The sequence below is a fragment of the Mesoplodon mirus genome (genome assembly GCF_964341445.2).
Source record: "Mesoplodon mirus genome assembly, chromosome: X".
In the NCBI taxonomy this organism is placed as follows: domain Eukaryota; kingdom Metazoa; phylum Chordata; class Mammalia; order Artiodactyla; family Ziphiidae; genus Mesoplodon; species Mesoplodon mirus.
Window position 1 is genome coordinate 32,219,008 of NC_138981.1, and position 22,360 is coordinate 32,241,367.

Here is a 22,360-nt window from a genome sequence, read left to right on the forward strand (position 1 = left end):
GTTAATGTTTTCTACTCTATTATACCCTATTCTATTTTGTTTTTAGATAACAATGGCTACAAACTACTAAATTGATTTTATAATCAACTAATGCATTTGCAACTCGTAATTTGTAAAACCATCCTATACAGGAATAGGTGCCCTCTGCAAAGAGGGCGTTGGCAAAATTTTTATAAGCTCCTCAAAACAAATATTGAAATATTGGGTTGGCCAAAAATTTCGTGCGGGTTTTTTGGTTCCCACACAAACTTCTTGGCCAACCCAATAAAAATAAGAAAACATATAACTGTTTTATTTTACCAATATGCAAATATTCAGGAAGATACTACTGATATTATTTACATTGACATGGAAATAGATGCATAACTGCGGTTCAAGCAGCCTCATGCTCGGGGTCACTCATGCTGCGCTACAAGAACATTTTGAAGGACTTTCTTTTCAAATTTTTATTTGGAACTATGTGACTCATGCTGTAATATATACACTGACTCCAGAAATCCTTTAAATCTTAGTCTACGTTATAAAAAAATCTCTATTTCTAACTGTATTAAGGGCAATTAATCAGGGAAATATCAACTACTAGTTCCAAACCTACACTATCGGAGGACTGAATAACGGTGCATGTAAGTCACGTATGTGTCTTCCTGTGTATCTGTGGTTACTGCAATTTCCTCTTATGTTGTACTTTGTAGAGGTTATTTAAGAGAAAGAGCTTTAAAATAGTAGTGTCTGATGGGAGGAGTTGGTACAACTGGGCAACAACCCAGAAGGATACTAACTCATGGGTTCCAGTAGATTCAACTGCACATTATCTTCAAATACCTGGGCCTACCATCACTGAGTCTAGGTGGAACAAAGGGACCATGGGTAGCTACACCAGTAAATGCAAAAGATCTCACATAAATAGACCACTGAAATCACTCAAGTCTTTATCCTTGGCGGTTAAAGAATATCTATAACTTCTGTTGCATTAAAGGCACATTTTAGACCTACGTGTGTAGCCTAAACATTATTTAAGATCACAGCAAACTGGGAAAATAGCTCTATCTGCCCAGGATATGAAATGCTGCTATAAGGTTGTGGTAGTAGTGTTTTCTTAAACCTTTTTCATTAGAAGATGAAAAGCTGCCATTTCAAAGCTGCAAGGAGTTTTGAGTCACAGGAACTGAAGATTGATTGTTCCACTGTTTGGGAAAAAAACTATAAACATGTGAAAGGATCTTTTAATTTCACATATGCAAAGGCAACACCCCCTTCAGAAACAGAGAGATTTGAAATGCTGTGGTTTTTCCAACATTGTACAGGCAAAGAGCCATATTTCCTTTTGAGAAATAGTTATTGGCTCTGCATGGATTTAAAATTCACTGTATGTGAATTGGTGCTTGTTTCCTCGGAGGGCTACATAGTCTTGTTTGAGCTTTTTATTTCCTGGAGACAAGGAGCTGAGAAGGAATTGGATTTCTAGAAGGACTTAGGGACAGAATCCTCATCTCACATGGCAGCAAACTGTAAATATTAACAATATAGGCTGTTGATGATCTGACATTGGTATTAGCAGCAGTGGACATCTAGGAAGGATGATTGTACCCAGATAGCAATAATCTAATGCAAGATAGCAGTAGCAAGGCAGGAATGTGGACCACAATTAACTAGAGGATAATGCAGAGGAAAGGGATATATTAGTGCGCTAGGGCTACCATAACAAATCACCACAAACTAGGCAACTTAAGACAGCAGAAACTAATCCTCTCACAGTTCTGGAGGCTAGAAGCCTGGAATCAAGGTTTGGCAGGGCTGTGCTCCCTTTGAAGCCCATGGGAAAAATACTTCCTTGCCCTCTTCGAACTTCTGGTGACTGCCAGCAATCCTTAGTGTTCCTTGGCTTGCAGCTGCATCCCTCCAATCTCTGCCTCTGTCATCACATGGCATTCTTTCTGTGTCTCAGTGTCTAAATTTCCCTCTTCTTGTAAGAACACCAGTTACTGGAATAGGGCCCACCCTAAATGAGTATGGTTGCATGTAATCACATCTGCAAAGACTTTATTTCTGAGTAAGGTCATGTTCACAAATATTGAGGATTAAGACTTGAACATGTCTTTCTGAGGGGCAAAATTTAACACATAACGGGGAGGGGGTGGTAAATTCCTACATGAACTTGTCTTTAAGGTAAAAAATAAATAAATAAATTGATTTGTGTACTTAATGGAAGTCTGACTTCTTTATTCTTCCAGTCTATTGAGGCCTGGATATGCCATATATACAGGTGTTCAATAGTATAATCCATGCTCACTGATTCTCAGTAAGAACTAACCAAATAATTGGATAGTAATGGTTGAATGCAAAGTGTATATAAATCAAAAGACAACATGTGAAATAGATAACAACTTTGTTAATTTTTATGATGTGACTTGGAAAAAAATTAGTATTTTGAAATTTTCAAAGTACTAGCATTAAGTTCAGTTATTCTCCTTTTCAAGAATAGACAGTAACAGGTTTACCTTTATATGGAAAAAAATACCAAGGATTAAATATTAACCATCTTCCTGAAGGTAATATCAACAATGGAATTTCATCATTAGTGATTTTGTTCCAAAAAATGTAACATAATTCACACTGTGAAGTATTTATTAAGCTGCCATATGTCCAAGGCAGAGTGCCATGTTTCCCTGGGGAGTTTGACACTAGAGATTATTATTTTAACTTAAAGAAGGCAAATTTTGATAGAGCAGTAAAATGAGTTGAAGGTTACCAATTCAGTAGCAAAGCTGCAACTAGAAGGTACATCTAATTCAAATATTGTTTTCATATTTTAATAATTTTTAATCAGACATTATTTCAAAAAAGCCATCATGATTTTTCATAAATTATTATACTCAATATTTACCATATTTAAATTATAACAATATTATAGTATTTAAATTGACTTGATATTTAGAGTATTTAAATAATAACATACAATTATTTAATAAAGCTATATTATAATAGGAAAATTTTTGATGGCTTCATATTAAATAATGTTTAATTAATAATTATACAGAGTAAAGTAACAGTATATTGTGTGGGTTTTGTAGTACTCTGACTTTCCGTTAAAAGTTTCAGTGGGACTTGATGGGCAAATCTTAACACTGACTTCCCCTCTAAGAGTTCCTGACAGATGAAGGTCCCCCAATGGTGATACCAAGCAGGACCCTGCGGGGCTCCTGGTCACAAAAGCCTTTCCGTGTTCCCTATTTCTTTCTTTTTTTTTTTTTTTTTTTTTTGCAGTATGCGGGCCTCTCACTGTTGTGGCCTCTCCCGTTGCGGAGCACAGGCTCCGACGTGCAGGTTCATTGGTCATAGGTCACGGGCCCAGCCGCTCCACGGCATGTGGGATCCTTCCGGACTGGGGCACGAACCCGTGTCCCCCGCGTCGGCAGGCGGACTCTCAACCACTGCGCCACCAGGGAAGCCCGGTAAATTCTTTTGAATTGTTTTGCAAATACAGGTGGGAGAAGTTAACAGTGTGCTGCCCACAAGCACTTAGACTTCAGACCTCTTGGAACCAGGAGGTTGATGATACTGACTCCCACTTACCTCACCACCAACCAGTCAGAAGAACGTCCAAGAGCTGATCACGCCCTCTTTGAACCACTACTATAAAACTTCTCACCACCCCCTCCAGGTTGGGACACACAGTTTTGAGGGCATTAGCCCTCTGTGGACCCCTTTTCCTGGCAAAGCAATAAAGCTATTATTTTCTACTTCACCCAAAACTCTGTCTCTGAGATTTAATTCAGTGTACAGGGATACAGAGGCTGGATTCGGCTTCAGTGGTGATGATAATGATGGTGATGATAAAAAATACAATAGCTAAGTTTGGGCTTCCCTGGTGGCACAGTGGTTGAGAGTCTGCCTGCCGATGCGGGGGACACGGGTTCGTGCCCCGGTCCGGGAAGATCCCACATGCCGCGGAGCGGCTGGGCCCGTGAGCCATGGCTGCTGAGCCTGCACGTCCGGAGCCCGTGCTCCGCAACGGGAGAGGCCACAACAGTGAGAGGCCCACGTACAGCAAAAACAAACAAACAAACAAACAAACAAAAAAAACAATAGCTAAGTTTAAAAAAATGTACTACTTTATTAATAGCAAGGTAATAGCCCTGAAATCTCTAACGCAGCACTTCTCTGGTAATCTGCATGGGAACATATGACTTAGGCTTAAAAAACAAAGTAAGGTTTCCTATCACACAACCTTTTCAAATCTCACTCCACACACCTGACCTAGCCCTGGTCAGTTTTTCCTATAAGATAATGAGGCAGATCAGTTTATCCTTTAGGGATATAAGACAGCTGGGCACACAGAAAATGTAAAGTACAGGAGAAAAGCAGCACATCAGAGCTCAAGGGCCAATAATTCTTTGTACATTTCTGACAGCTTATTTTATCCACTTTGGATAAGCTCAGTCTCTTGAGGCACCAGGTGACAAAAACAGTTTATAATCCAAACCATCTTACAAAAACTATCTGTGAGGGTTTTAAAACATGGCCACAATTCAAGGCAATCCCTATCAAAATTCCAGCGGAATTTTTCACAGAAATAGGACAAACAACCCTAAAATTTGTTTGGAACCATAAAAGACCCTGAATAGCCAAAGCAATCTTGAGAAAGAAGAACTAACTTGGAGGCATCAGACTCCATGATTTCAAACTATATTACAAAGCTATAGTAATCAAGAGTATGGTATTGGCATAAATACAGACACATAGATCAATGGAACAGAATAGAGGGTCCAGAAATAAGCCCACATATATATGGTCAATTACTTTTTGATAAAGGAGCCAATAATATACAGTGGGGAAAGGATAGTCTCTTCAAAAAATGGTGTTGGAAAAACTGGACAACCACATGCAAAAGAATGATACTGGACCACTATGTTACACCATACACAAAAACTTATTCAAAGTGGATTAAAGAATTGAACATAAGACCTGAAACCAAAAAAATTCCTAGATGAAAACATAGTCAGTAAGCTACTAGGCATCAGTCTTGGCAATGATTTTTTAGATTTGACACCAAAAGCAAAGGCAACAAAAGCAAAAATAAATGAGTGGGTCTACATCAAACTAAAAAGCTTCTGTACAGCAAAGGTAACCATCAACAGAATGAAAAGGCTACCTACTGAATGAAAGAAAATATTTGCTAACAATATACCTGGTAAGGGGCTAATATCCAAAATATTTAAGGAATTCATACAATTCAATAACAAAAACCCCCGAAGTATCCAATTTAAAAACTGGGCAGAGGAACTGAATAGACATTTTTCCAAAGAAGACATACAGATGGCCAGATGGTACATGAAAAGGTGCTCAACATCACTAATCATCAGGGAAATTCAACTTGAATTACAATGAGATATTGTTGCACACCTGTTAGAGTGACTTTTTATCAAAAAGACAAGAGAAAAAAAGTGTTGGCAAGGATGTGGAGAAAAGGGAATCCTTATGCACTGTTGGTAGGAATGTAAATTGGTGCAGCCAGTATGGAAAACAGTATGGAGGTTCCTCAAAAAATAAAAGAACCACCATATGATCTAGAAATTCCACATCTGGGTATTTATCTGAAGAAAATGAATGCACTAATGCAAAAAGATATATGCATCCCCATGTTTATTAAAGCATTATTTACAACAGCAAAGACATGTAGGCAACATATGTGTCTATCAGTGGATGGATAGATAAAGAAAATGTGAGATATATATAGTTCAGCCATTAAAAAATGACATGTTGCTATTTGTGACAACATGGATGGACCTTAATGGCATTATATAAGCAAAGTGAAATAAGTCAGACATAGAAAGACAAATACTGTATGATCTCACTTATATGTGGAATCTAAAAAAGAAAAAAACACACAAAAAAGAACTCATAGATACAAAGAACAGAACAGATTGGTGGTTGCCAAAGGTGGAGGGTGTTGGTGGGCAAAATGGGTGAAGTGGTCAAAAGATACAAATTTCCAGTTATAAAATAAATAAGTCATGGGGATATAATGTACAGCATTGGTGACTATAGTTAGTAATACTGTATTATATATTTGAAAATTGCTAAGAGAGTAGATCTTAAAAGTGCTCATCACAAGTAAAAAAATGTAACTATGTATGGTGATGGATTGTGATGATCATTTCTCAATATATACAAATATTGAATCATTATGTTGTACACCCAAAGCTAATATAATATTATATGTCAAATATATCTCAATAAAAGATAAAACATGGCCACAAGTTCTTTGACACCCTGTTCAGTGAGAGGTGGGATATATGTATCCTTCCCTTGAATTTAGGTTGGCTTGTGAAGCTTCAACCAATAAAATATGGTGGAAGTGATGCTGTGTGACTTCTGAGGCTAACTTGTAAATTACCATGCAGCTTCCTTCTTATTTACTGGAGCACTTGCTCTTGGATCCCAGATCCACCATGTAAGAAGTCTGAATACTCAGAGACTGTCATGCTGAATAGGCCATGTCTAGGTATTCCTGCTGATAGAAACCACTGAGCCCAGCATTCTAGTCACCTCTGTCAAGGCAACAGACCAAGTGAAGTTATCTCAGTAGACCAGGCCATCTGTTAGCTAAACACCACTAGCCCTGTTTGAATTTCTGACATATAAGTCTGTGATATAATGCAGTAACTGTGGTTTTAATACACCAAGTTTTGGTATAGTTTGCTATGTAGCAATAGATAATCTAAACTTCAGGAAAATAAGCTTTGCTTCTCTCATCATTTGTGCTTTTTATACATATCTATATTATCTTTTTAGAGTTTATTCTTTTTTAATTTTTTTTTTTTTTTTTTTGCGGTATGTGGACCTCTCAGTGTTGTGGCCTCTCCTGTTGTGGAGCACAGGCTCTGGACGCACAGGCTCAGCGGCCACGGCTCACAGGCCCAGCCGCTTGGCGGCATGTGGGATCCTCCCGGACCGGGGCACGAACCCTCATCCCCTGCACCGGCAGGCTGACTCGCAACCACTGTGCCACCAGGGAAGCCCTAAATTTTTTAATTGAAAATAGGTTTCTACTTCTTAATCCCCTTCACCTATTTCACCCACCCCCTATATTTTTATTCTTAACAAATATTTATTGAATGTCTTCTATGTGCTATGCCTTTTCTGGGCCATAAGAATATCATGGTAAAGAAAACACCCCAAATTCCTATTCTCATATAGCTTATATTCTACACAAGAAAGGAAATAAAAATAAAATATATTCAATATATCAAGTGGCAGGAATTGCTAAAGATGAAGTAAAACAAAGCAAGATAATATAATGGAGTGTGTCAGAGGTGAGTTACTATTTTATATAGTATGGTCATGGGTGGCCTCTTTGATAAGTTGTAATTTAAGCAGAGACCATAATGTAATGAAGTGAAAATGTGACTCATGTAAGTATCTGAGGGAAGAACATTACAAGTAAAGTGAACAGACACTACAGAGACCCTGAGGTGAGCCCATTGTTGGCATGTTTGAGGAAGGCCACAATGAGGCTAGTGTAGCTGAAGTACAGGGATCTATGAAGAAGGAAAGAGAGAGAGTAACTTCAGATAGGTTATAAGGTGTTGAATCATACACAAACTTTTAAGCCAAGGTAAGGGCTCAATTTTTTTTTATCCTCAATGAGAAGAAAAGTCATAGAAGACTTGTAAGTGGAGGACTGTCATGTCATCATTTAAATCTTGAAAGGGGCTCTCTGGGAGCTAAAGAGAGAAAGGAGTGTAGGGGACAATGAGCATGAAAAGAGGGACCAGTTATAATTCCTGAAATAGTCCAGATGAGAGAAGATAATGATAGCCTAATGTGACCCTTATGTAGGTGATGAATGTGACCAAATGTTCAAAATATATCTCAAAGATAGAGTTGGCATGAATACTGTCCATGGGGCAATGCCTGCTAGGTAGAAAGGCTGAGTGTTTGTGAAACATAAAACATTTAATTTATTTAGATGTCTACCCGATTAGACAGAAAAGTTGGCTGGGTTTAAAAAATTGTTAAGCATGCAAACTCCTTACATTGCCTTTTGTTTACAACTCCAAGACCATCTCCCCATGATATCACTCTTTATCTTATCCTCATCTCCCCCTCGCTCAAGCGACCCTTCATGTGGGAACTATAGAATTGGTCACTTTGGTCCTATTTACTTAACCTCATCAGCATGTGGATTTTCTCATTATAATATATATATATTATATATATATATATATATATATTATATATATATATATATAATATATATATATATATAATATATATGCCAGCCTATAGCCATAGTGACCAGGAGCTGAGCATACACAGTTTAATCTTTGTTGAGAACATCACTCTGCTTGTCCAAATTCTTGCTATGTCCTTGGCTCATCTTTGAACATAACTGGGTCTTCTTTATATCATTTCTGTCAGTCAACTCTATACACTTTTTTCTAGTTATATCGATGGCCAGGACAATATTGGCATAATACTTAAAAATTTCCAAGTACATATGTCCACATAACTTCTCCCTTCTATGCAAGTGTGTTTATACAAACTTATAGGAGTTTACGAATGTAATTTAAACTACTTTTGTTCTTATACTATTGTTTCTTTAGTCACTTTATCAGATTCTAGCAACCTTGCCTCCAATAAAATATAACACATTCAGTGACTCAGATACTGAGGAATTTGTTTAATATCATGGTTTGGGTACAAGTTTAAGTGTATGGGTGTACAGGTGATTACTAGGAAGTAGACAGGACATGGACAAGGGTCTTCCCTTCTTTATGGGATGTTTATATAACATAACTCAAGAAGAATTGTTATCTTTTCTTCCTAACACACATGACCATAGGTACTAAAATATTATTGCGTTCCTAAATAATTACATAATACTAATAATTAATTCTTATATTAATAGTAAAAATAGAGGCAAGAGTTTGAATCAAGAAACCAAGATAGGGCTTCCCTGGTGGTGCAGTGGTTAAGAATCTGCCTGCCAATGCAGGGGACACAGGTTTGAACCCTGGTCCGGGAAGATCTCACATGCCGCGGAGCAACTAAGCCTGTGCACCACAACTACTGAGCCTGCCCTCTAGGGCCCGTGAGCCACAACTACTGAACCCACATGCCACAGCTACTGAAGCCCACGCACCTAGAGCCCATGCTCCTCAACAAGAGGAGCCACCGCAATGAGAAGCCTGCACACCTCAATGAAGAGTAGCCCCCGGTCGCCGCAACTAGAGAAAGCCCGTGTGCAGCAATGAAGACCCAACACAGCCAAAAATAAATAAGTAAAATAAGTAAATTTTTAAAAATTTTAAAAGAAACCAAGATAGAATAATCAGAGTGAGAATGAATTTTGAATATTTATATTCATTCTTTATTCTTTAATATAGCCAGTCATATATACATATACAAAGCCCTAAGTTCTTTCTTACTAATTTCCACAAGATTGATAAAAAAACAGAATATATACTATTGTCTAGTGTGATAGGGCTAAAAAAATACTAAGTAAAGCAAATCATGGGTGAATGGATACTATGTCAGAGAAAATGCTATGTGTTCATCAAATTTTATTTCAATTTCTTCTTCTTGATAAGACCATATTTCCCATCCTCCTTAACAGCTCAGCAAGGGTCAACTGTCACTGTCAGCCCTGGACATAAAAATATCTGTACAATTCATCTACATTCTCTCTTCCATCTACCATGGCAGTCCTGGAAGTCATGTGCTTTAAATGGTTTAGCCACATGATGGAAGGAACTTGGATCCCTAAATCACCACTTTGAGTACATCCCAGGTAAGCCACCCAGATCATGTTGGTGTATAATATGAGGAAGTAATAAATATTTGTTTTATTACACCACTGAGATTTCAGGGTTTATTTGCTACTGCAGCAAAACCTAGCCTATTCTCGTTTATTAAAAGAAGGGAGAAAGAGAGACAGGAAGGGTGGGAGGGAGAGGGAGGAGAAAAAAGGAAAAAAAAGGATAAACTCAGCATAAGGGTAAGGAAAGAGGGAAGATATTTTCTTGACTAAAAGAGTAGATATGGGGCTTCCCTGGTGGCGCAGTGTTTGAGAGTCCACCTGCTGATGCAGGGGACACAGGTTCGTGCCCTGGTCCGGGAAGATCCCACATGCCGCGGAGTGGCTGGGCCCGTGAGCCATGGCCACTGAGCCTGCGTGTCCGGAGCCTGTGCTCCGCAACGGGAGAGGCCACAACAGTGAGAGGCCCGCGTACCGCAAAAAAAAAAAAAAAAGAGTAGGTATATATTAGACACATGCAATTCTCTCATTCTAATCAAATGGCCTCAAACACACAGTAAAACACTGGCCAGAATATAACCATTTGTACACGTCAAAGTGAAGATTATCATTTGCCCTAAGGTTGTTTGATTTGTCTACAGCTTTTGCTTTTAGATATTTTACAGCAACTTCTCATTGGTCATATTTTAGTGAATGGTTGAGAAGCATCTTCTCTACCAGGAAACTTAAACCTGCTTCATTTCAAGTCATTACATATTGGTAGCTGTTGAAGCAGCCTCTATAAATATTCTATGGAGGCCAAATTTCAGAAACTCAGTGATTTCAAACTGGTATGCTCTAAACTCTTGCATTTTGATAAGCCTTTCCTTTTTCTGCCTTTACGTATAAAGAAATGTTGATCAGAAATTTAGATTCAATACAGGATTAAGGTATTTGTGTAAGTGAGAAATCATTCCTGGTGAAATGCCCATATCTTTACCATTAAAAATAGTAAAATTATTACATTTACTCTCTCTAGATGTTCCCAAACACTTGTCCTGACCATAGTGAGTTTTGTATTCATGTTGCTTATTCATATACAAAACTTACCATTTTTTTGACTCAACAGATCAATGATGCTTGCCCCCGTTTACTTTGCTGTATTTGCTGAGAGTATCTAGCAATGTCTGCTGTTTTCTAATAGAATAAGAATATGAAAGACATTCCTTAAATGTTGTCTTAAGTCCTTAGGAGTTGAACTGAGAAACGGATACATCACCTACATTCTAATGTCAATGCATTTATCTTCTTATTGTATAACACACTAATAAGTTACATAGAGGTTTTTGAACTTAATGCTTCTGCCCAGGCCACTTTTATCACTGACCATGCCTGATTTTCTAGAAACCTATACATTGTACTGATCTTGCTAATACTGTGATGCAGAAGGAAGCTCAGAGCTTACAACATTCATGTCACAACTGAAAAGGCAGATGGGATTCGTGGGTATGACTTCATATCTTGGTAAAATATAAACATGGCAATAAATCTCCATTGTTTTCCTCTATGGCTAGCTCAAGGATCATTGGTGATTGGAATATTGGAAATAAAACAATTGTAAAGGCTAAATGTGACATATGCAACAAATCCAGAAAATCCAAGTTCCTTGACCTTGTCTAATGTTAGTTGTATCCATCCTGTGGAATTTGAATTTGATGCCACTGTTATGTTAATCCATCAGTGCATGTTAGTGGATGATAAAAGCAATTATAGGTAATCACAAAAACATGTAACTGATAGATGTGTGACACAGAAGTCAGAAATTTAATTTTCTGTGGATAAAAATGAAAGGAGACCCCACTGTGATAGATTTAAATTAATTTATTAGAAAAATAGATTAAATGTATACAAGACTGGTGACACAAGAGTCATGAGGAAAGTAAAGCTCTGAGAGAAGTGATTAAAACAGAAGGTGAAAGCATTTGAGACATGAAAAGTGATCCAGGTCCCAAGAATTACAAACTGTGTATAATGCATTTTACCAAAGTTAAAGTAACACGTTCTTTCTCCTTGTGATTAATCATAGCAGTAGCCCTTGGGCACATGAATTAAAGTGAGACATACATCAAATTGACCCAATCACCACCGAGTAATTCTAATGACATAAACAAGCAGCCAGGCTTTACCAACATTTTACTGCCTCTAACAGTCCTGGATTACTACCCAACATGTGGAGACCACACAGTAGACCACAAAGGACACTGGAGTATAGAATTCTGGTTTTAAAGCCATCACTAGTTTTACAAAATTGGCTAAACAATGAATCTTGTGGCTATTCAGTTTCCCCAACATAATAAAAATAAGAGTATCCATTCTTTCTTACTATGCAGGTAATTGCAATTGTCAAATAAGGTAATTTATGTAAAACTATGTTGAAAATTATAGCACACAGGACAATTGTGAAATATTAGATTACCTCCAGAGAAATATGTTTAGATGCATAGTTGTGTTCCTTCCTCGGGAAGAGAACTACTGGGCATCAATTGTAATCTCGTATCTATAGATCTGAGATGAATCCAGACCAGGTTTTAATCATAAGAAAGTTACTCAATCATTTTCATTTTCACCAACCACATGTATTGATGTGATTACACTCACAGCAATGCACTTGCCAGACAGATTTAACAACAGTAACACCAAATGCAAAATTAAATACAGTATAGCCCTTGCCAAGCAACAATGCAAGATTTTGCAGTCCAGCTGGGGAGGAATGGGCCAAGACAGGTAAAGCAGTTAAATAACAATGCTTCCTTTACATCTATTTGAAAGTTCCAGTTTTATTTTAAGAAAAAGATAGTTAAGGAGATCTATGTGGAAAATAACCCACCCTCCCAATAGTGCTTTGAACATTGAATCTCTGATGATATTTAACACAGGATAAACAAGTACCTGCCTTAATTAAGTCATAGAATATGGGATCTCTCTTTTAGCTTTATAAAAGCAGTTCTCTTTCTTCTTTAATTCTTCTAAAAGTTGTAGAAGAGAAGTTAAATGTAAGTTCTTGAAAAAGTAACAGTTTGTATACTTATGTAAGGGCAAAGCCATCTGTACTGAGTGATTGTGATTGAAATTTGAAAACTAGTAGATACATTTTCTATTTTCTCTTTGTCTCATAGTATTCCCTCTCCAATTGTTTCTCCATATCTCTTTCCCATTTCTATTTATGGCAGGCACGTCCACTTCAAAACTTACTTTTCTTTTTCTTTCCCTTCATGTCCACATCCAAATGATTTGCTAAGCACCGTTCTACCACTGTATCACGTTTTCTATCACCTCTCTTGATTTCCACCAAAGAAATTCAGAATTGCTCTAAATTTCTTCTTCCAATATCATGTGCCCCCCTCCAATTTATTTTGCAGACTGTTGCCAAATCTAACTTTCCTAAAATGTTCTCTTACTGTGAAGACACTGCTTAAATATATTCAATGAATCCAATTTATCTAAAGCATCAGATCTCAAAGTGCGATCTCAGGGCCAGCAACATCAGAATCACCTGGTAGGTTGTTAGAAATACAACTTGTGCAGTCTCACGCAGGACCTACTAAATCAGAAACTATGGAGACGAAGCCCAGAAATCCATATTTGAAAAATCCATCCAGGTGTTAATTTTTTTTGTATGAATAGACTTTATTTTTAGAGAAGTTTTATGTTTATGGAAAAACTGAGCTGAAAGTAGAGTCCCATAAACCCCCTCTTCCCCACATGTACATTTGTCCTTATTATTAAAAACTTGCATTAGCATCATAATTTGTTACAACTGATGAACCAATATTGATGCATTATTATTAATTAAAGTCCATAGTTTATATGAGGGTTTACTCTTTTACTGTACAGTTCTATGGCTTTTAATAAGTACGTAATGGCACGTATCCACCAGTGCAGTATCATACAGAATAGTTTCATTGCCCTAAAAATTCCCTGTGCTTCACTTGTTCATCCCTCCCTCCCTCCCCCTGAGCACCTGGTAACCACTGACAATTTTATTATCTATAGTTCCAGAAGGTCATATGGTTGGATTCTTACAACATGTAGCCTTTTCAGACTAGTTTCTTCCACTTAGCAATATGCACGTAAGGTTCCTCCATGCCTTTTTGTGGCTTGATTGCACATTTATTTTTATAGCTGAATAATATTCCATTTTACGGGTATACCAGTTTTTTAATCTCTTCCCCTATCAAAGGGCATTTTGGTTGCTTCCAAATTTTGGCAATTATGGATACAATTGCTATAAACATCCATGTGCAGGCTTTTGTGCAGACATAAATTTTCATCTCATTTGGATAAATATGTAGAGGCACAGTTCCTAGATAGTAAGAGTATATCTAGCTTTGTAAGACACTGTCAAATTGTCTTCCAAAGTGGGTGTACCATTTTGCATTCCCATCAGCAATGAATGAGAGTTCCTATTGCTCCACATCCTCGCCAGCATTTGGTGTGTTCAGTTTTCTGAATTTTAGTCATTCTAATAGGTGTATAGTAGTATCTCATTGTTGTTTTGATTTCTAATTTCTTAATGCCATTTGATGTTGAGCATCTTTTCATATGCTTATTTGCCATCAGTATGTCTTTCTTCTTGAGGTATCTGTTCAGATCTTTTGCCCATTTTTCAATTGGATTTTTTGTTTTCTTATTAAGTTTTCATTATACACTCAGGATGAGTATTTTGCCAGATGTGTGATTTGTAAACATTTCCTCACAGTCGGTGGTTTGTCTTTTTCTGCTCTTGATCACGTCTTTCACAGAACTGAAGTTCCTAATTTTAAGGAAATCCAACTTATCAATTGTATTGACGTATCTAAAAACTCATCATCAAACCCAAGGTCACCTATACTTTCTCCTGCTTATCTAATAAAAGCTTTCCAGTTTCATGTTTTACATTTAGGTCTATGATCCATTTGGAGTTAATTCTTGTGAATGGTGTAAGGTCTGTGTCTAGATTAAGATTTTTGCATATGGTTGTCTGGTTGTTTTAGCATCATTTGTTGAAAAGGCTATACTTCCTCCTTTGAATTGCCTTTGCTCTTTTGTTAAAGATAAATTGACTATATTTGTGTTGTTCTTTTTCCGGGGAAGGGGTGGCTCTCTATTCCGTTCTTTGGTTTATTTTTCTATTCTTTGCCAGTACCACACTATGTTGATTATTGTTTTAGAGTAAGTCTTGAAGTCAGGTAGTGTCAGTCTTCCAACTTTGTTCTTCTTTAATATTGTTCTGGCTATTCTGTTTTGGTTTTTTTTTTCCCTTTCCATATAAATTTTAGAATCAATTTGTCAGTATCCTCAGAATAATTTGCTGGGATTTTTATTGTTATTGCATCAAATTTATAGGTCAAGTCAGGAAGAACTGACAATTTGACAATATTAATTTTTCTCAACCATGAACATAAAATATCTAATTGTTTAGATCTTCTTTTATTTCTTTCATCAGTTTTATAGTTTTCCCGATACAGATCTTATCCATATTTTGTTAATTTATACTCAAGTATTTCATTTTTATGCCAATGTAAATGGTATTATGTTTTATATTCAAATTACAATTTGTTATACCAGTTCATTGCTGGTATATAGGAAAGTGATTGACTTTTGTATAGTATCCTTGTACAATGGAACCTTGCTATCACTATTTATTAGTTCCAGGAGTCTTTTGTTTGTTTTTCTTTAATCAACTTTTTAGATTTTCTACATAAACAATCATGTCATATATGAACAAATATAGTTTTATGTCTTCCTTTACAATCTGTATATCTTTTATATCATTATTTTATATTATATTGCATTAGCTAGGACTTCCAGTATCATGGTGCATAGGAATGGTAGGAAGGGACATCCTTGCCTTTTTCCTCATCATAGGTGGAAAACATCTCATTCTCACCATTAGGAATGATATTAGCTGCAGGTCTTTTGTAGATTTTTTTTCCAAGTTGAGTAAGTTCTCTTCTATTCCTAGTTTGCTGACTTTTTTTATTGTTTGTTTGTTTGTTTTTTTGGGTTTTTTTTTAATCATGAAATGGTGTTGGATTTTGTCAAATGGTTTTTCTGCATCTGTTGATAATATCATATGATTTTTCTTCTTTAGCCTGTTGATATAATGGATTACATTAATGGATTTTTGAATGTTGAGCCAGTCTTGCATACTTGGAATAAATTCCACATGGCCATGGTATATAATTCTGTTTACAAACTGGTGTATTTGATTTGATAATATTTGCTGAGGATCTTGAATCTATAGAGATATTGGTCTGTACTTTTCATATCTTGTAATGTCTTTGTTTGGGCATTAGGTTAATGTTGGCCTCATAGAATGAGTTAGGGAGCATTCCCTCTGCTACTATCCTCTGAAAGAAAGTATAGATAATAATTTCTTCCTTAAATGTTTGGTAGAATTCATCAATGAAACCATGTGGATCTGTTGCTTTCTCTTTTAGAAAGTTATTAATTATTGATTCAATTTCTTTAATAGATACAGTCTTATTCAGATTATCTATTTCTCCATTTGTGAATTCTGATAGATTGTGTCTTTCAAGGGATTGATCCATTTCATCTAAATTATCATATTTTTGAGTATACAGTTGTTCACAATATTCCTGTATTATCCTTCTAAAGTCCACATGTTTGGTAATGATAGCCTCTTTTTCATTTCTGTTATTAGTAATTTGTGCCTTCTCTATGTTTTTTGGTTAGCCTGTGCTTCTCAGCCTTCCTCCCTCTACTACCCCTTCAGTAATACAGCAGGGCTACAGGGGGCTGAGGTTGGGGTATTTCTTTTCTACAATTAGGAAAACCCAGGTCAGTTAGGCTCTGGTAAACTATTTTCCCTTGAGGTCAGGCTTTTTTTAAGGAAAACCCCATATCTTAGGCATATTTCCAGTGGTTACTTTTCCCCTTCCGCTGCTAGAAGCACGAGGGTATCTTCCTCTCATTTTCCCAAGCTTTTTATATGTTGAATCAGAAAGTAGAAGTCCTCCAAAATTTTTTAATGCATAATCAAACTTGAGAACCACTGATCTACAGGATAAATTCTAAACTCTTTATCATGAATTCTAGGTTCTACTTAATCTGGCTCCACCAGGATTCTAATATTATGTCCTACACTATCCTCTTTATACTGTCAATGGAATTTCTTCTGTTTTCTACTTTCACTCCTATCTTTCTTCAGTCCCCCTCTTTTGCTCTTGTCTTTTAGGCTCTTTGACTGAAATTCTCTGTTTATACATGCCACACACACGTGTGTGTGTGTGTATGTGTGTGTGTGTGTTTATTTTCTATTTTCACTCCTTCGTATATGTAGGGGAGGAAATTTTTTTCCTCTACGCTTCTTAGTTCCTTGGTCTTTGGCTGATCTAATAATAAAATTAACATAGGACAGATTAACAGGAGAAAAACAAAAATTATGTGTGTATGGGACCCCATAAGAATATATAACCCACAGGTAATCAGGCAATTGAGGCTGATATGCCATTCTGCACTAAGGAGAAGGGGTAAGGGTTTGGGACTACAAAGGGAAGGAAGATAATTCACAGGAAGATGAGAAGAACAAATGTTTGGTAAACAAATGTTTGCCATGCAGAGACAATGGGACACAGAAAGGACTTTGAACAAACAGATCCTGCTGAGCTACCCTCCCACCTTATCACACCTAGCACAAACTCTTTGTAGTTATGTCTGGTGACAATTCTCTTTTTGGGCCATGTCTTCTATCTGAATTCTTTTCTTCAGTTAAGGGAGAGGTAGAAAGCTCATCCTGAGTCTTTGAGGCATTCATTGACTTCAGCTCAAAGTAATCCACATGCCAAAGTGGCACATTTGTGGGAGGCCCATTTTTAACCCCTTCACAGCTCTCCAGCAATATATTAACTACTAGGGAGACAAAAACATCTATACAATTACATGCCATATGTTTCACAGGACTAACAGTGTAGTCACCAGTGTAAGATTTTGTGTCAGATGTGCCTGCAAATAAAAAATATATATGTAACTCACTCTCTGGAAACATTTTTCTTGATTTTTTTCTTGATTTTTTTTTTTGTTTTCTTAATTTACAGCCCAACCAACATCATTGAAAAACAAACTATATAAACATAGTTTATATTTATACATAAACTCTTTAGTTTACAGAAAATAACTGCCTCTGATAAAACCACTCAACTTATGTAACCTTCTCCTTAATTCTTTTTTTTTTTTTTTTTTGCTGTACGCGGGCCTCTCACTGTTGTGGCCTCTCCCGTTGCAGAGCACAGGCTCCGGACGCACAGGCTCAGCGGCCATGGCTCACGGGCCCAGCCGCTCCGCGGCATATGGGATCCTCCCAGACCGGGGCACGAACCCGTATCCCCTGCATCGGCAGGCGGACTCTCAACCACTGCGCCACCAGGGAGGCCCCTTAATTCTTTTTAAATATGTTTTAGTATTATATCTGGAATGCACTGATTTGTAAGCCTATACATTTTAGGAAAGCAGTTTGTATCAGAAGAGAGAAGTATCCAAATAAAGTTGCAGGTGATAGTTTTTTCTGGTAATGGTCTAGCAGACTTTTATCACTGCATTCAGCAGAAGCATCTTGCAGAGAAAAGGGGGATGTAAAAGTAATTTCACAAAGCAGACAACATGCCTCAAGATTCTGGCTTATTAGCACATCAAATGGTACCACACAGGATGGTGGAATCACTTGTTTTCAGTCTGTTTTTGGTTGGAGAGGCAGAAACTTTATGAGACAAAACTGAATTGCTTCTTTAGCTTTATCAGTCTGTATTATGATGGTTTACTTGCAGTTGAAGCATTTATTAAAAAATACTGCAATGATAACTAATTAATGATAAAAAAAGCCCCTGGTGGGGGGGGATTTTCCTGGTGGCCCAGTGGTTATGAATCCGCCTGCCAATGCAGGGTACAGGGGTTCAATCCCTGGTCCAAGAAGATCCCACATGCCGCGGAGCAACTAAGCCCGTGTGCCACAACTACTGAGGCCCACATGCCTAGAGCCTGTGCTCTGCAACAAGAGAAGTCACAGCAATGAGAAGCCTGCGTACTACAATGAAGAGTAGCCCCAGCCCGCCGCAACTAGAGAAAGCCCGTACACAGCAACAGAGACCCGATGCAGCCAAAAATAAAATAAATAAACTTATTTTTTAAAAAAGCCCTGGTGGGGTTTTTGATGCTAATTACACCTGAAGCATCCTCTAAGCAGTAAAGTCTCAAACTTTTATGTACATAGGTATGACTTGGGACCTTGTTAAAGTGCAGACGTGATTCACTGTGTTTGGGGCATGGCCTGAGATTCTGCATTTCTGTAAGCTCCAAGGTAATGCTAAACTGTGAATAGCAAGACTCTAGTATACCATAAACTTCCTCAGAGTAGAGGCTGTATCTTAACTCATGTTTGCTCTTAAGTCTATACCTGTTTTTGCTTACTTTTATTTATCACTATCTATTCATCATCTGTTGATCAATCGATCGATCTCACTGCTCCAAGAATAATTTAATGTTATTTATAGAGACTTAGTAATTAAAAATAGATTAACTTTATCTATATAAAGTTTTTTATATAAAGTTTATATATATATATATATATATATATAGAGAGAGAGAGAGAGAGAGAGAGAGAGAGAGACAGAGACAGAGAGACAGAGAGAGAGAGAGAGAGAGAGGAATCAGGGCAAAAGGAAAAAAGAGTAAGGTGAAGGAAATAGTTGAATTTAGTTTCCTACTGAAAGTAAGCCTAAAATAAGGCTCTCGACTTGATGACCATAGGTCCTAGTTTACTGAGGACAGTTCTGGTTTATGCTTACTGCATTGATGTAATAATTGATAGTGTTCTCTACTCTAGATTTTATTAAAAACTATACGGACACCCTATTGTTAACCCTTTTAAACAGCTATTTATCTGAAATAAGTCTTACAATGATCTTTGAATTGCTTACTGTATGAGGAGAAGAAGTCTTTAAGCAAATGCCCAAACACTGGAAAGATAAGATAAACAGTCCATAATATTCTTAAAACATTTATTCATTTACCACGATGAATAATGGTGGTATATTAGATATTAAAATTATACTTTTTTTGTATATGATTGCAATGAAAGTTCTTGAAGTTTATTTTTATTGTATATCAATATAAATATTTTGATTTTTTAATATAATATAAATTATTTATTTGGTGATATATATGAAATCTTATCACTAGAAATCTTTGACAATTAGTATTGCAGAGAGAAGGTATCTAAAAGTTACTTTCAGTTTCTCAGATTGCACATTGAAATATATAGAATGACTGTGAATCTTATACTCCCCAAAGGGACCCACAAGAATAATTAGGGACTTTCTCTTAGATGGATGACTTTTCACTTTGCAATTAAAAAAGGGTAAGGAGGTCCTTCATCATATTTTTATTTAGGGGGAAAGGGGTGTCATGAAAGAACTTAAGGCCATTACTAATTAATAATATAAAGTTACAAAGCAGAAAAAATCAAACTCTCATTGACTTCCTGCAGATTTTAAGCAGCTTCATTGATTAGATCTTGATAGTGATAAGATTTCCTGGAAATACATAAGATAATTTATAATGTGTTCAAATCTTTATTATTATTATTTATATGCATGATTGTTTTTGAAACTATATAAATTAGATGTCTTATTTTAGCAAGCAAACTGTTTACAGTAAAAATACTACTACATTTTGCCATTATTCAACCTCTATTTATTTCATAGTCCATTAAAAGTATGTCCTGTTTGCTAGCCTAAGAGACACTTTACCTCATAATTTAATTCCAGAAATTCTCTTTGTTCTAGAATAAACAACTTTACTCCAAGAAATCTCCAATATACTGGACTGGATTGGTGACTCTATAATGGACTTCCTTCACACTCTGTCTCTCTTTCAAGCCATTTGTCACATTTTATTTTAATTATTTGTTTAAATGTGTGTCTTCCTCACCAGACTATTCATTCTATGAGGATAGGAAATGTATGTTTTATTCTAATCTTTTTGATACTTATCACATAGCATGATATTTTGAATATAATAGTACATATGAGGCAAAAGTTGATAAAATTTTAGGTATTATATATGGTAAAAACATAGCAAAATATAGGGGTTTTTTTGCAATATAGAAAGCGGTATATGAGAACAAATTCCTTAACCATCTAATCTGGATATACAAAAAGTATTAAAATAATGATAAAGTCTACAAAAAATTACAAATGTGAAATTGCTGTAGTCTACTTAACTATATTATTCTCTGTTCCTTGCAATTTCCTGACATTTAATATAGCTTCCTTTCATTGTTCATCCTCCTGTTCAAGTCTCAATTCAAATGTCATGTCCTCAGAGAGGACATCTCTGACTACTCTATTTCTCTGTATTTCAACATCCCATTTATTACTTTCATAGACATCTCAAAAATCCAATCATCTTGTATATTGGTTTACTATCTATTTCCCTCTCATTAATTTAAATTCAGTATAGGAAGAGACCTTGCCAATTTGCACCATTGTATCCTCAACATTTAGCAGAATGCCTGACACAGTTAATGAAGGAATAAATAAATGGATGGATGGATGGGCATGCAAATATATACATATGTCACATCAAGTTCAATACAACAATGTTTATGAAAATAGGGAAAAAATAAATTGAGATGGAACTATATCACAAAATAATTCCTGATATATTTTTAGTTTTGGACCTGTGATCTTCTGCTTGAGTCCAAAATTTATCAAATCCATCTTTTGGTACTCTAGGATTATATACTATTAATTTTTTAAATTTTTTATTTAGTTAGTTATTTTTGGCTGCGTTGGGTCTTCGTTGCTGCACGCAGGCTTTTTGTAGTTGCGGTGAGCGGAGGCTACTCTTTGTTGTGGTATGTGGGCTTCTCATTGCGGTGGCTTCTCTTGTTGTGGAGCAAAGGCTCTACGCACACAGGCTTCAGTAGTTGTGTCACACGGGCTCAGTAGTTATGGCACACGGACTTAGTTGATCTGAGGCATGTGGGATCTTCCAGGACCAGGGCTCGAACCCGTGTCCCCTGCATTGGCAGGTGGATTCTTAACCACTGTGCCACCAGGGAAGCCCTCAACCTCTAATTTGAGAGTTTAGGCTTTGGTGCTTTAAAGCCTACATCTTGCTATAAAAAGGAATTAATCATTTACTCTCTTCTTTAGAAACTACTTAAACCAAGTAGTCAGTTTCAAGATGTAAAGAATATTATTTATATATATGTAAGAATATTTAACTTGGCATTGCAGCTTAAGATTTATGAGAAAAACAGCATTAAATCTGACAGTCAGTTACTCTTAAATGGATAATTGCTACTGATAAGGCTAAAGGCAGGCCACCCCAATATGTGCCACTCTGGCATGGGGATTATTTTGAGCTGAAAAGAAGCAAGGTCCAAAAGGCTCAGGAAGAAACTTTGAACTTCCCCTTTACTGCCTGAAAGAATTTAAGATAAGAAGCCTGTCCTAGAAAGAAGCTATCACCACAGATAACTATAGTACATTATGAATTAAGTGTCGTAGACAGGAAGGATCCTAGCAAAGCCCATTTGATCAGGGTCCTCTCTGT